This window comes from Oncorhynchus gorbuscha, linkage group LG07 (assembly GCF_021184085.1).
Source record: "Oncorhynchus gorbuscha isolate QuinsamMale2020 ecotype Even-year linkage group LG07, OgorEven_v1.0, whole genome shotgun sequence".
Taxonomy (NCBI): Eukaryota; Metazoa; Chordata; class Actinopteri; order Salmoniformes; family Salmonidae; genus Oncorhynchus; species Oncorhynchus gorbuscha.
In genome coordinates, this window is record NC_060179.1 from 1,032,807 (window position 1) to 1,045,260 (window position 12,454).

At 44.2% G+C, this 12,454-nt stretch overlaps 1 protein-coding gene across 1 annotated transcript in view; it reads left to right on the forward strand.

Annotated features, from left to right (window-relative positions):
- The first annotated feature begins 7,072 nt into the window (after positions 1-7,072).
- Positions 7,073-12,454, forward strand: part of vill (villin-like) — a 62,770-nt gene continuing 57,388 nt past the window's right edge. Inside the window, 1 exon segment of the mRNA XM_046355393.1 lies at positions 7,073-7,229. The gene's annotated coding sequence lies outside the window, so the exon portion shown is untranslated.

Sequence of the window (12,454 nt, forward strand, 5' to 3'; positions counted from 1 at the left end):
ACATCCTTATCAATATAGCCTCATCAATACAGTGTGACAATACAGCCTCATCAATACAGTGTTACAATACAGCAATACATCCTTAACAATATAGCCTCATCAATACAGTGTTACAATACAGCCTCATCAATACAGTGTTACAATACAGCCTCATCTATACAGTGTTACAATATAGCCTCATCAATACAGTGTTACAATACAGCAATACATCCTTATCAATACAGCCTCATCAATACATCCTTATCAATACAGCAATACATCCTTATCAATACAGCAATACATCCTTATCAATACAGCAATACATCCTTATCAATACAGCAATACATCCTTATCAATACAGCCTCATCAATACAGTGTTACAATACAGCAATACATCCTTATCAATACAGCAATACATCCTTATCAATACAGCAATACATCCTTATCAATACATCAATACATCCTTATCAATACAGCAATACATCCTTATCAATACAGCAATACATCCTTATCAATACAGCAATACATCCTTATCAATACAGCAATATATCCTTATCAATACAGCAATACATCCTTATCAATACAGCAATACATCTTCATCAATACATCCTTATCAATACAGCAATACATCCTTATCAATACAGCAATACATCCTTATCAATATAGCAATACATCCTTATCAATACAGCAATACATCCTTATCAATACAGCCTCATCAATACATCCTTATCAATATAGAAATACATCCTTATCAATACAGCAATACATCCTTATCAATACAGCAATACATCCTCATCAATACAGCAATACATCCTTATCAATACAGCAATACATCCTTATCAATACAGCAATACATCCTTATCAATACAGCCTCATCAATACATCCTTATCAATACAGCAATACATCCTCATCAATACAGCCTTATCAATACAGCAATACATCCTTATCAATACAGCAATACATCCTTATCAATACAGCAATACATCCTTATCAATACAGCAATACATCCTTATCAATACAGCAATACATCCTTATCAATACAGCCTCATCAATACAGTGTTACAATACAGCCTCATCAATACAGTGTTACAATATAGCCTCATCAATACAGTGTTACAATATAGCCTTATCAATACAGTGTTACAATACAGCAATACATCCTTAACAATATAGCCTCATCAATACAGTGTTACAATACAGCCTCATCAATACAGTGTTACAATACAGCCTCGTCAATACAGTGTTACAATACAGCCTCATCAATACAGTGTTACAATACAGCCTCATCAATACAGTGTTACAATACAGCAATACATCCTTATCAATACAGTGTTACAATACAGCCTCATCAATACAGTGTTACAATACAGCCTCATCAATACAGTGTTACAATACATCCTTATCAATATAGCCTCATCAATACATTTACATTTACATTTAAGTCATTTAGCAGACGCTCTTATTCAGAGCGACTTACAATACAGCCTCATCAATACAGTGTTACAATACATCCTTATCAATACAGCCTCATCAATACAGTGTTACAATACAGCCTCATCAATACAGTGTTACAATACAGCCTTATCAATACAGTGTTACAATACAGCAATACATCCTTAACAATATAGCCTCATCAATACAGTCTTAATACAGTGTTCTCGTAAAAGAAGGTGCAGGGATGTAGCTTGAGGTCAAGGGCAGAATGCTGGGACAGGACAGCCCCCACTTCGACATCCGAAGCATCGGCCTCCACCACGAACTGACGAGATGGGTCAGGATGAACCAGGATGGGAGCTGTGGTGTAGCGATGTTTGAGGTCCCGGAACGCCGGGTCAGCAGCTGGAGACCACGTGAATGGAACCTTGGTCAAGGTGAGTGCTGACAGGGGTGAAGCCAGGGTGCTATATCCCTGGATAAAGCGGCGATAGAAGTTGACGAACCCAAGGAAACATTTCAGCTGCACCCTGGACGTAGGCTGAGGTCAATCCATCTCTGCTCTCACCTTCCTCGGATGCATCTGGACACTCCAAACAGAGATGATGTAACCCAGAAAGGGGATGGTGGAGAATGGAACTCACACTTCTCTGCCTTCACATACAGCTGATTCCAGAAGGCGTTGAAGGACCTGCCGATGTGGAGCATGTGTTCTTGAAAGGAGCGGGAGAATACGAGGATGTCATCAATGTAGACGAAGACGAACCGGTTTAACATGTCGCGGAGGACATCATTCACCAGAGCCTGGAACACCACAGGGGTGTTGGTGAGGCTAAAGGGCATGACCAGATACTCGTAGAGGCCACGGGCTGTGTTGAAGGCGGTCTTCCATTCGTCCCCCTCTCGAATCTGCACCAGGTAGTAGGTGTTCCAACTTGGGAAACACAGTGGCCCCTGCAGCGGCATGAGGGCCGAGGAGAATAGTTGGTTAGGCTGGTGGTTAGGCTGAAGGCCGGGAAGTGTAGTCAACAGGCTGGTGGTTATCCTGAAGACTGGGAAGTGTAGTCAACAGGCTGGTGGCTTTCCTGAAGGCTGGGAAGTGTAGTCAACAGGCTGGTGGTTAGTCTGAAGACTGGGAAGTGTAGTCAACAGGCTGGTGGCTTTCCTGAAGGCTGGGAAGTGTAGTCAACAGGCTGGTGGTTAGTCTGAAGGCAGGGAAGTGTAGTCAACAGGCTGGTGGTTAGTCAGAAGGCTGGGAAGTGTAGTCAACAGGCTGGTGGTTATCCTGAAGACTGGGAAGTGTAGTCAACAGGCTGGTGGCTTTCCTGAAGGCTGGGAAGTGTAGTCAACAGGCTGGTGGTTAGTCTGAAGGCTGGGAAGTGTAGTCAACAGGCTGGTGGTTAGTCAGAAGGCTGGGAAGTGTAGTCAACAGGCTGGTGGTTAGGCTGAAGGCTGGGAAGTGTAGTCAACAGGCTGGTGGTTAGTCTGAAGGCAGGGAAGTGTAGTCAACAGGCTGGTGGTTAGAGAAGGCAGGAAGTGTAGTCAACAGGCTGGTGGTTAGTCTGAAGGCAGGGAAGTGTAGTCAACAGGCTGGTGGTTAGTCTGAAGGCAGGGAAGTGTAGTCAACAGGCTGGTGGTTAGTCTGAAGGCAGGGAAGTGTAGTCAACAGGCTGGTGGTTAGTCTGAATCCTGGGAAGTGTAGTCAACAGGCTGATGGTTAGGCTGAAGGCTGGGCCGGTGTTGGCTAGTCTGGTGATTAGGCTGAAGGCTGGGCTGGTGGTGGCCTCAGCATGTATTCTAGTGGTATTGTTGGTGCAGGCCGTGACAGTGATGCAGGGAGAGGGAGAGGGAGAGAAAGAGACAGAAAGATAGAGAGAGGTAGGAGGTAGGATTTGGGGGAGAAAGGTAGGTAGGTAGGTAGGCAGGTAGGTAGGTAGGTAGGAAGGAGGTAGAGATGTAGAGCGGTAGAGAGGGAGGTAGAGGGGGTAGGTAGGTAGGTAGGTAGGTAGGTAGGTAGGTAGGTAGGTAGGTAGGTAGGTAGGTAGGTAGGTAGGTAGGTAGGTAGGGAGGTAGAGAGGTAGGTAGGTAGGTAGGTAGGTAGGTGGGTAGGTAGGGTAGGTAGGTAGGTAGGTAGGTAGGTAGGTAGGTAGGTAGGTAGAGAGGTAGGTAGGGTAGGTAGGTAGGTAGGTAGGTAGGTAGGGAGGTAGAGAGGTAGGTAGGTAGGTAGGTAGGTAGGTAGGTAGGTAGGTAGGTAGGTAGGTAGGTAGGTAGGTAGGTAGGTAGGTAGGTAGGTAGGTAGATAGGTAGGTAGGTAGGTAGGTAGGTAGGTAGGTAGGTAGGTAGGTAGGTAGGTAGGTAGGTAGGTAGGTGGTCATGGTAGGTGAAAGGTAGGTACCCAAAGGTTAACAGAAGCAGGTTTAATAATGTTCAAAACGGAATAGGTGACATCCTCTAGATTTGGTAGGTAGGTAGGTAAACAACTGTAGGTAGGTAGGTAGGTGGTAGGTAGGTAGGTGGGTAGGTAGGTAGGTCGTAGGTGAGACACCTGCTCACAGGTAGGTAGGTGAGGTAGATAGGTAGGTAGGTAGGTGATAGGTGGGTGGGTGGGTAGGTAGGTAGGACAGGTAGGTGGGTAGGTAGGTAGATAGGTAGGTAGGTAGGTAATAGGTGGGTAATAGATAATATATGGTACCGTAGGGAACAGGGAGGTAGGGAGGTACAAAGGTATAAATAGGGAATCTAATCAGGTGGGTAGGTCGAACAGGTGGTGGGAAGACTAAATGATGGGTTAGGTGGGTATAGGAACAGGTGGGTAGGTAGGTAGACAGGTGAGGAGGTAGGTGGGTGGTGGGTAGGGGTGAATGGGAGGTGGGTGGTAGGTGGGTAGGTAAATAAGACCAGGTAGGTAGGTGGGTAGGTGGGTAGGCATGGTGAGCACAGGGTAAGTATGTAATAAATGACAAACAGGTAGGTAGGTAGGTAGGTAGGTAGGTAGGTAGGTAGATAGGTAGGTAGGTAGGTAGGTAGGGAGGTAGGGAGGTAGGTAGGTAGGTAGGTAGGGGGTAGGTAGGTAGGTAGGTAGGTAGGGGCAGGTAGGTAGGTAGGTAGGTAGGTAGGTAGGTAGGTAGGTAGGTAGGTAGGTAGATAGGTAGGTAGGTAGGTAGGTAGGTAGGTAGGTAGGTAGGTAGGTAGGTAGGGTAGGTAGGGAGGTAGGTAGGTAGGTAGGTAGGTAGGTAGGTAGGTAGGTGGGTAGGTAGGTAGGTAGGTAGGTAGGTAGGTAGGTAGGTAGGTAGGTAGGTAGGTAGGTAGGTAGGTAGGTAGGTAGGTAGGTAGGTAGATGGGTGGGTAGGTGGGTAGGTGGGTAGGTAGGTAGGTAGATAGGTAGGTAGGTAGGTAGGTAGATAGGTAGGTAGGTAGGTAGGTAGGTAGGTAGGTGGGTAGATAGGTAGGTAGGTAGGTAGGTAGGTAGGTAGGTAGGTAGGTAGGTAGGTAGGTAGGTAGGTAGGTAGGTAGGTAGGTAGGTAGGTAGGTAGGTAGGTAGGGTAGGTAGGTAGGTAGGTGGGTAGGTAGGTAGGTAGGTAGGTAGGTAGGTAGGTAGGTAGGTAGGTAGGTAGGTAGGTAGGTAGGTAGGTAGGTGGGTAGGTAGGTGGGTAGGTAGGTAGGTAGGTAGGTAGGTAGGTAGGTAGGTAGGTAGGTAGGTAGGTAGGTAGGTAGGTAGGTAGGTAGGTAGGTAGGTAGGTAGGTAGGTAGGTAGGTAGGTAGATAGGTAGGTAGGTAGATAGGTAGGTAGGTAGGTAGGTAGGTAGGTAGGTAGGTAGGTAGGTAGGTAGGTAGGTAGGTAGGTAGGTAGGTAGGTAGGTAGATAGATAGGTAGGTAGGTAGGTAGGTAGGTAGGTAGGTAGGTAGGTAGGTAGGTAGGTAGGTAGATAGATAGGTAGGTAGGTAGGTAGGTAGGTAGGTAGGTAGGTACAGTTGAATTCGGAAGTTTACATCCACTTATGTTGGAGTCTAAACTAGTTATTCAACCAGTCCACAAATGTCTTCTTAACATACTATAGTTTTGTCAAGTCAGTTAGGACATCAACTTTGTGCATGACACGTCATTTTTACAACAATTGTTTACAGTCAGATTATTTCACTTATAATTGTCTGTATCACAACTCCAGTGGGTCAGAAGTTTACGTACACTAAATTGACTGTGCCTTTAAACAGATTGGACAATTCCAGAAAAATGATGTCATGGCTTCAGAAGCTTCTGATAGACTAATTAACATCATTTGAGTCAATTGGAGGTGTACCTGTGGATGTATTTCAAGGTCTACCTTCAAACACAGTGCCTCTTTGCTTGACATCATGGGAAAATCAAAAGAAATCAGTCAAGACCTCAGAAAAAAAATGTAGACGTCCACAAGTCTGGTTCATCAATTGGTAACAATTTCCAAACCCCTGAAGGTACCAAGTTAATCTGTACATACAATAGTACGCAAGTATAAACACCATGGGACCACGCAGCAGTCAAACCGCTCAGGAAGGAGATGCGTTCTGTCTCCTAGAGATACTTTGATTTGCACTTTTCGCACCAATCCCAGAACAACAGCAAAGGACCTTGTGAAGATGCTGGAGGAAACAGGTACAAAAGTATCTTTATCCACAGTAAAATTAGTCCTATATCTACATAACCTGAATGGCCATGAAAAGCCAGACTACAGTTTGCAACTGCACATGGCGAAAAAGATCATACTTTTTGGAGAAATGTCCTCTGGTCTGATGGGACAAAAATACAACTGTTTGGCAGTTAACCCACTGTTCCTAGACCAGTTAACCCACTGTTCCTACCAGTTAACCCACTTTCCTAGACCAGTTAACCCACTGTTCCTAGACCAGTTAACCCACTGTTCCTAGACCAGTTAACCCACTGTTCCTAGACCAGTTAACCCACTGTTCCTAGACCAGTTAACCCACTGTTCCTAGACCAGTTAACCCACTGTTCCTAGACCCAGTTCCTAACCCCCACTGTTCCTAACCCACTGTTCCTAGACCAGTTAACCCACTGTTCCTAGACCAGTTAACCCACTGTTCCTAGACCAGTTAACCCACTGTTCCCAGGCCGTCATTGAAAATAAGAATTTGTTCTTAACTGACTTGCCTGGTTAAATGAAGGTAAAATTAAAAGCCCTGACCTCAATCCCATAGGAAATGTGTGGGCAGAACTGAAAAAGCTTGTGTCAGCAAGGAGGCCTACAAACCTGACTCTGCTCTGTCAGAAGGAACTTATTGTGGGAAGCTTGTGGAAGGCTACCGAAACGTTTGACCCAAGTTAAACAATTTAAAGGCAATGCTACCAAATACTAATTGAGTGTTTGTAAACTTCTGACCCACTGGGAATGTGATGAAATAATTAAAAGCTGAAATAAATCATTTCACTATTATTCTGACATTTCATTCTGAAAATAAAGTGTGTCATCCTAACTGACCTAAGACAGGGAATTTTTACTAGGATTAAATTTAAGGAATTATGAAATACTGAGTTTAAATGTATTTGGCTAAGGTGTATGTAAACTTCTGACTTCAACTGTAGGTTTGTAGATAGGAAGGGAGAGTAGGTAGTGAGGGATAGTAGGTGTGTTCAGAACAATGGGAGGACAGACATAAACACACCCTACCTTACCGACGCCACCACATACACTCATACTCACACAGAGGGAGAGAGAGGAGTAGTTATAGTTCTCACTTAGAGTTATATCCAGACCAGACCACCGGAGATATCACTGCTTCTCCTATACCTGGCCCATCCTGTATCACTCACCTGCCATAGGTAAGATTCATACAGCATGGTAGTTATTTCATCAATGACAGTGTTATTCTTTCACTACTGTTAAGTCAGTCTGTTTTCATGTTGAGATTGTTATGGTTGATATATTGCTCTTTCAGTCAGTGTTGTTACAGGTATTGCCAACTGTAACATTCATTCTCTGTGAACTGGCACATAAAGCTTTCTTTGTGAATTCACCAGGGAGTTGGAAGTATATTATGAGGTAGTTCTGTATGTACTTAGTAAGGTGTGCACACTGACCATTGTCTGATAATAATAGTGCTTAATAGATGTGGAACCAGTTTTTCCATCAGCAGTAAGCCATGGGTTAGGGTTAGGAGGGGTTAGGAGAGATTAGGAGGGGTTAGGAGGGGTTATGAAGGGTTAGGAGAGGTTAGGAGGGGTTAGGAGGGGTTATGAAGGGTTAGGAGAGGTTAGGAGGGGTTAGGAGAGATTAGGAAGGGTTAGGAGGGGTTAGGAGAGGTTAGGAGGGGTTAGGAGAGATTAGGAAGAGTTAGGAGGGGTTAGGAGAGATTAGGAAGGGTTAGGAGGGGTTATGAAGGGTTATGAGAGGTTAGGAGGGGTTAGGAGAGGTTAGGAAGGGTTAGGAGGGGTTAGGAGAGATTATGAAGGGTTAGGAGAGGTTAGGAAGGGTTAGGAGGGGTTAGGATGGGTTAGGAAGTGTTAGGTGGTTATAGGACAGGTTAGGAGGTGATAGGAGGGGTTAGGATGGGTTAGGAGGGGTTAGGATGGGTTAGGAGGGGTTAGGATGGGTTAGGAGACTGACTACTAACTCTTCTTTCTACTAACTCTACTAACTCAACTGAATACTAACGTTAATAATTCTACTAACTCTACTAACGTTAATAATTCTACTAACTCTACTAACGTTAATATTTCTACTAACTCTACTTTCTACTAACTCTTTCTACTTTCTAACTAACTCTACTAACTACTTAATATTTTCTACTAACTCTACTTTCTACTAACTCTACTAACTCTACTGACTACTAACTCTACTAACTCTACTAACTCTACTAACTCTACTTTCTACTAACTCTACTAACTCTACTGACTACTAACTCTACTAACTCTACTAACTCTACTTTCTACTAACTCTACTAACTCTACTGACTACTAACTCTACTAACTCTACTGACTACTAACTCTACTAACTCTACTGACTATTAACTCTACTAACGTTAATAATTCTACTAACTCTACTGAATACTAATGTTAATAATGTTAACTCTACTAACGTTAATATTTCTACTAACTCTACTTTCTACTAACTCTACTAACTCAAGGGAAGGGATTAGTTAATGGGACTGTTGTTCATCGAAGGTTTAAAGTTTCTAAGGATTAACTGAGGTGTTAGGAAGGGAAGGGTTTTCAGGGAGTTTGGATTTCCCAGGTTTAGGAAGGATTAGAGGTGTTAGGAAGGGAAGGGATTAACCAGGGGCCTTTCGGAAGGTTTAGGAAGGATTAGGAGGTGTTAGGAAGGGAAGGGTTCACCAATGAGTTCGTAAGGTTTAGGAAGGATTTATTTTAGGAAGCTAAAATTTGATAAAAGATTCACATAGGTTTAAAGGATTATAGGTGTTAGGAAGGGAAGGGTTTGGAGGGGTTCAACAAGGTTTAGGAAGGATTCAGGAGGTATTTCAAAGAAGATTGAGGGGTTCGGAAGGTTTAAAATTAGAAAGTACACGAGGTATACATTTGGGTGAATTTGGATGCTTATTAGGAACCCTAGCCTTGCCCCAAACTGGTTTGGATGGGTCAGAATTTAGGAAGGATTAGGAGGTGTTAGGAAGGGAAGGGTTAGGAGGGGTTCGATGACACACTTTAGGAAGGATTAGGAGGTGTTCCCAGGAAGGGAAGGGTTAGGAGGGGTTCCCTCACCCTTTGGAAGGATTAGGGGTCTTAGGAAGACAGCTCTTAGGAGAGCTCAAGGTTTAGGAAGGATTAGGAGGTGTTAGGAAGGGAATGGGTTTGGAGTGGTTCGGAAGGTTTAGGAAGGATTAGGAGGTGTTAGGAAGGGAAGGGTTAGGAGGGGTTCGGAAGGTTTAGGAAGGATCTTCCTGAAATGTTAGGAAGGTTTTATACCCTTGGGTTAGGAGGGGTTCGGAAGGTTTAGGAAGGATTAGGAGGTGTTAGGAAGGGAAGGGTTAGGAGGGGACTTCGTTAGAAGGTTTAGGAAGGATTAGGAGGTGTTAGGAAGGGAAGGGATTGGAAGGGTTCGGAAGGTTTAGGAAGGATTAGGAGGTGTTAGGAAGGGAAGGGTTAGGAGGGGTTCGGAAGGTTTAGGAAGGATTAGGAGGTGTTAGGAAGGGAAGGGATTGGAGGGGGTTGAGGAAGGTTTAGGAAGGATTAGGAGGTGTTAGGAAGGGGAAGGGTTTGGAGGGGTTTGGAAGGTTTAGGAAGGATTAGGAGGTGTTAGGAAGGGAAGGGTTTGGAGGGGTTTGGAAGGTTTAGGAAGGATTAGGAGGTGTTAGGAAGGGAAGGGATTGGAGGGGTTCGGAAGGTTTAGGAAGGATTAGGAGGTGTTAGGAAGGGAAGGGATTGGAGGGGTTCGGAAGGTTTAGGAAGGATTAGGAGGTGTTAGGAAGGGAAGGGTTTGGAGGGGTTCGGAAGGTTTAGGAAGGATTAGGAGGTGTTAGGAAGGGAAGGGATTGGAGGGGTTCGGAAGGTTTAGGAAGGATTAGGAGGTGTTAGGAAGGGAAGGGTTTGGAGGGGTTCGGAAGGTTTAGGAAGGATTAGGAGGTGTTAGGAAGGGAAGGGTTAGGAGGGGTTCGGAAGGTTTAGGAAGGATTAGGAGGTGTTAGGAAGGGAAGGGTTAGGAGGGGTTCGGAAGGTTTAGGAAGGATTAGGAGGTGTTAGGAAGGGAAGGGTTAGGAGGGGTTCGGAAGGTTTAGGAAGGATTAGGAGGTGTTAGGAAGGGAAGGGTTTGGAGGGGTTCGGAAGGTTTAGGAAGGATTAGGAGGTGTTAGGAAGGGAAGGGTTAGGAGGGGTTCTGAAGGTTTAGGAAGGATTAGGAGGTGTTAGGAAGGGAAGGGTTAGGAGGGGTTCGGAAGGTTTAGGAAGGATTAGGAGGTGTTAGGAAGGGAAGGGTTAGGAGGGGTTCGGAAGGTTTAGGAAGGATTAGGAGGTGTTAGGAAGGGAAGGGATTGGAAGGGTTCGGAAGGTTTAGGAAGGATTAGGAGGTGTTAGGAAGGGAAGGGTTAGGAGGGGTTCGGAAGGTTTAGGAAGGATTAGGAGGTGTTAGGAAGGGAAGGGTTAGGAGGGGTTCGGAAGGTTTAGGAAGGATTAGGAGGTGTTAGGAAGGGAAGGGATTGGAGGGGTTCGGAAGGTTTAGGAAGGATTAGGAGGTGTTAGGAAGGTAAGGGTTTGGAGGGGTTTTGAAGGGTTATGAAGGGTTAGGAGGGGTAAGGAACGATTATGATGGGGTTTGAAGGGTTAGGAAGGGTTTGGAGTGGTTAGGGAGGGTTAGGAACGGTTAGGAGGGATTTTGAAGGGTTAGGAAAGGTTAGGAGTGGTTTGGAGGGGTTAGGAACAGTTATGATGGGTTTTGACTGGTTAGGAAGGGTTAGGAAAGGTTAGGAGTGGTTTGGAAGGTTTAGGAGGGTTTAGGAAAGGTTAGGAAGGTTAGGATGGGTTAGGGCATATGAAGGATTATGATTAGGAAGGGTTAGGGATATGAACTGTTAGGGCATAGGAAGGGTTAGGATGACTTAGGAAAGGTTGTTGAAGTCAGAGCTCCATCAGTGCTATTTTAATAAGGCTGATCATGACTTTTAAGTACTGCAGTTGTTACTTCTCATGTGAAACTCAACTATTGGTGGGTGGAGGTTAGTTAATGGACTTGTTCACAATCTGTTTGTCTGAGGAGAACCTAGAAGCCTGGTAGGACAAGCTGTAGTCATCAGTTGAACTAGCAGTTGAAATTGAACAAAGTCACCTTATGCCGGATATTTCTTCTGGTTCCATCACATAGGACCACTAAGTTAGTGCTACAGTATATTGGGATCATTTTGATACAGTCAACAGACATATAAACAGCACCCTTTTATGTACTAAAGGACTTGTCCTCCATATGCCAGTCTGCCAGCAGAACCGTGTTGACTCAGTCACTTCTAATCACTTCTAGTCACTTCCAGAAGCCTGTTGTAGTTAGGCAGTGGTAAATCATTATAGGACAGTAGTAAACTAATTAGTTCAGGGTAGATTAATCATACCACATTTTTTGGGGGGGAATGTTGACCTTCAGTTGACATGATGATGATGAGTCATGAGATCAGTGTGTATGCTGGATAAACCTTACAATTTTACCTGACTCCACCTTACCCGACTCCACATTTAGTAGTAGTAACGATGATAGATGACAGGCATCCTGGTTTGGCCTTCAGAACCACTGGGGCGTTGCCAGTGAAATCACTGTTAGCACTAAACCTATTGTTGAAGTTGACGTGAATACTGCAGTGACATTCATGTTTGTTTTAAATGAGTCAGGCCTTAATCTGAGATTAGGTTTCCGTCCCAAAATGGCACACTACTCCCTACGTAATGAACTGCTATTGGCCAAGGCCCAAAGAGGTTTGGTGTTTGAGGGCCCCATAGATCATTATGTAGGGAGTAGGATGCCATTTGGCACACATTCCTGGTACCATGACAGAGCAGGTTTTAATAAGGGCTGGGGATAGTTAGCTTGAGATTTTTTCAGGCAGCCGGTTCATATCCTGTTTGAGGTCACCAAGCTCCACTCACCACACACTCCCTGTCCTCACTACACCTTGGACCTGTCAGCTGCTCAGCAACACTCACTCCTGTTTCTAAAAAGAGAAGGTTGTAATAGTACTCTTAAATTGTATATTGTATATAGTATCTAAATATCGGTATATATTAAATATGACTTCCTCTATCTAACTATCTGGATATAGTATGACTTCCCCTATCTAACTATCTGTACATAGTATGACTTCCCCTATCTAACTATCAAAATATAGTATGACTTCCCCTATCTAACTATCTGTATATAGTATGACTTCCTCTATCTAACTATCTGTACATAGTATGACTTCCTCTATCTAACTATCTGGATATAGTATGACTTCCTCTATTTAACTATCTGTACATAGTATGACTTCCTCTATCTAACTATCTGTACATAGTATGACTTCCCCTATCTAACTATCTGTATATAGTATGACTTCCTCTATCTAACTATCTGT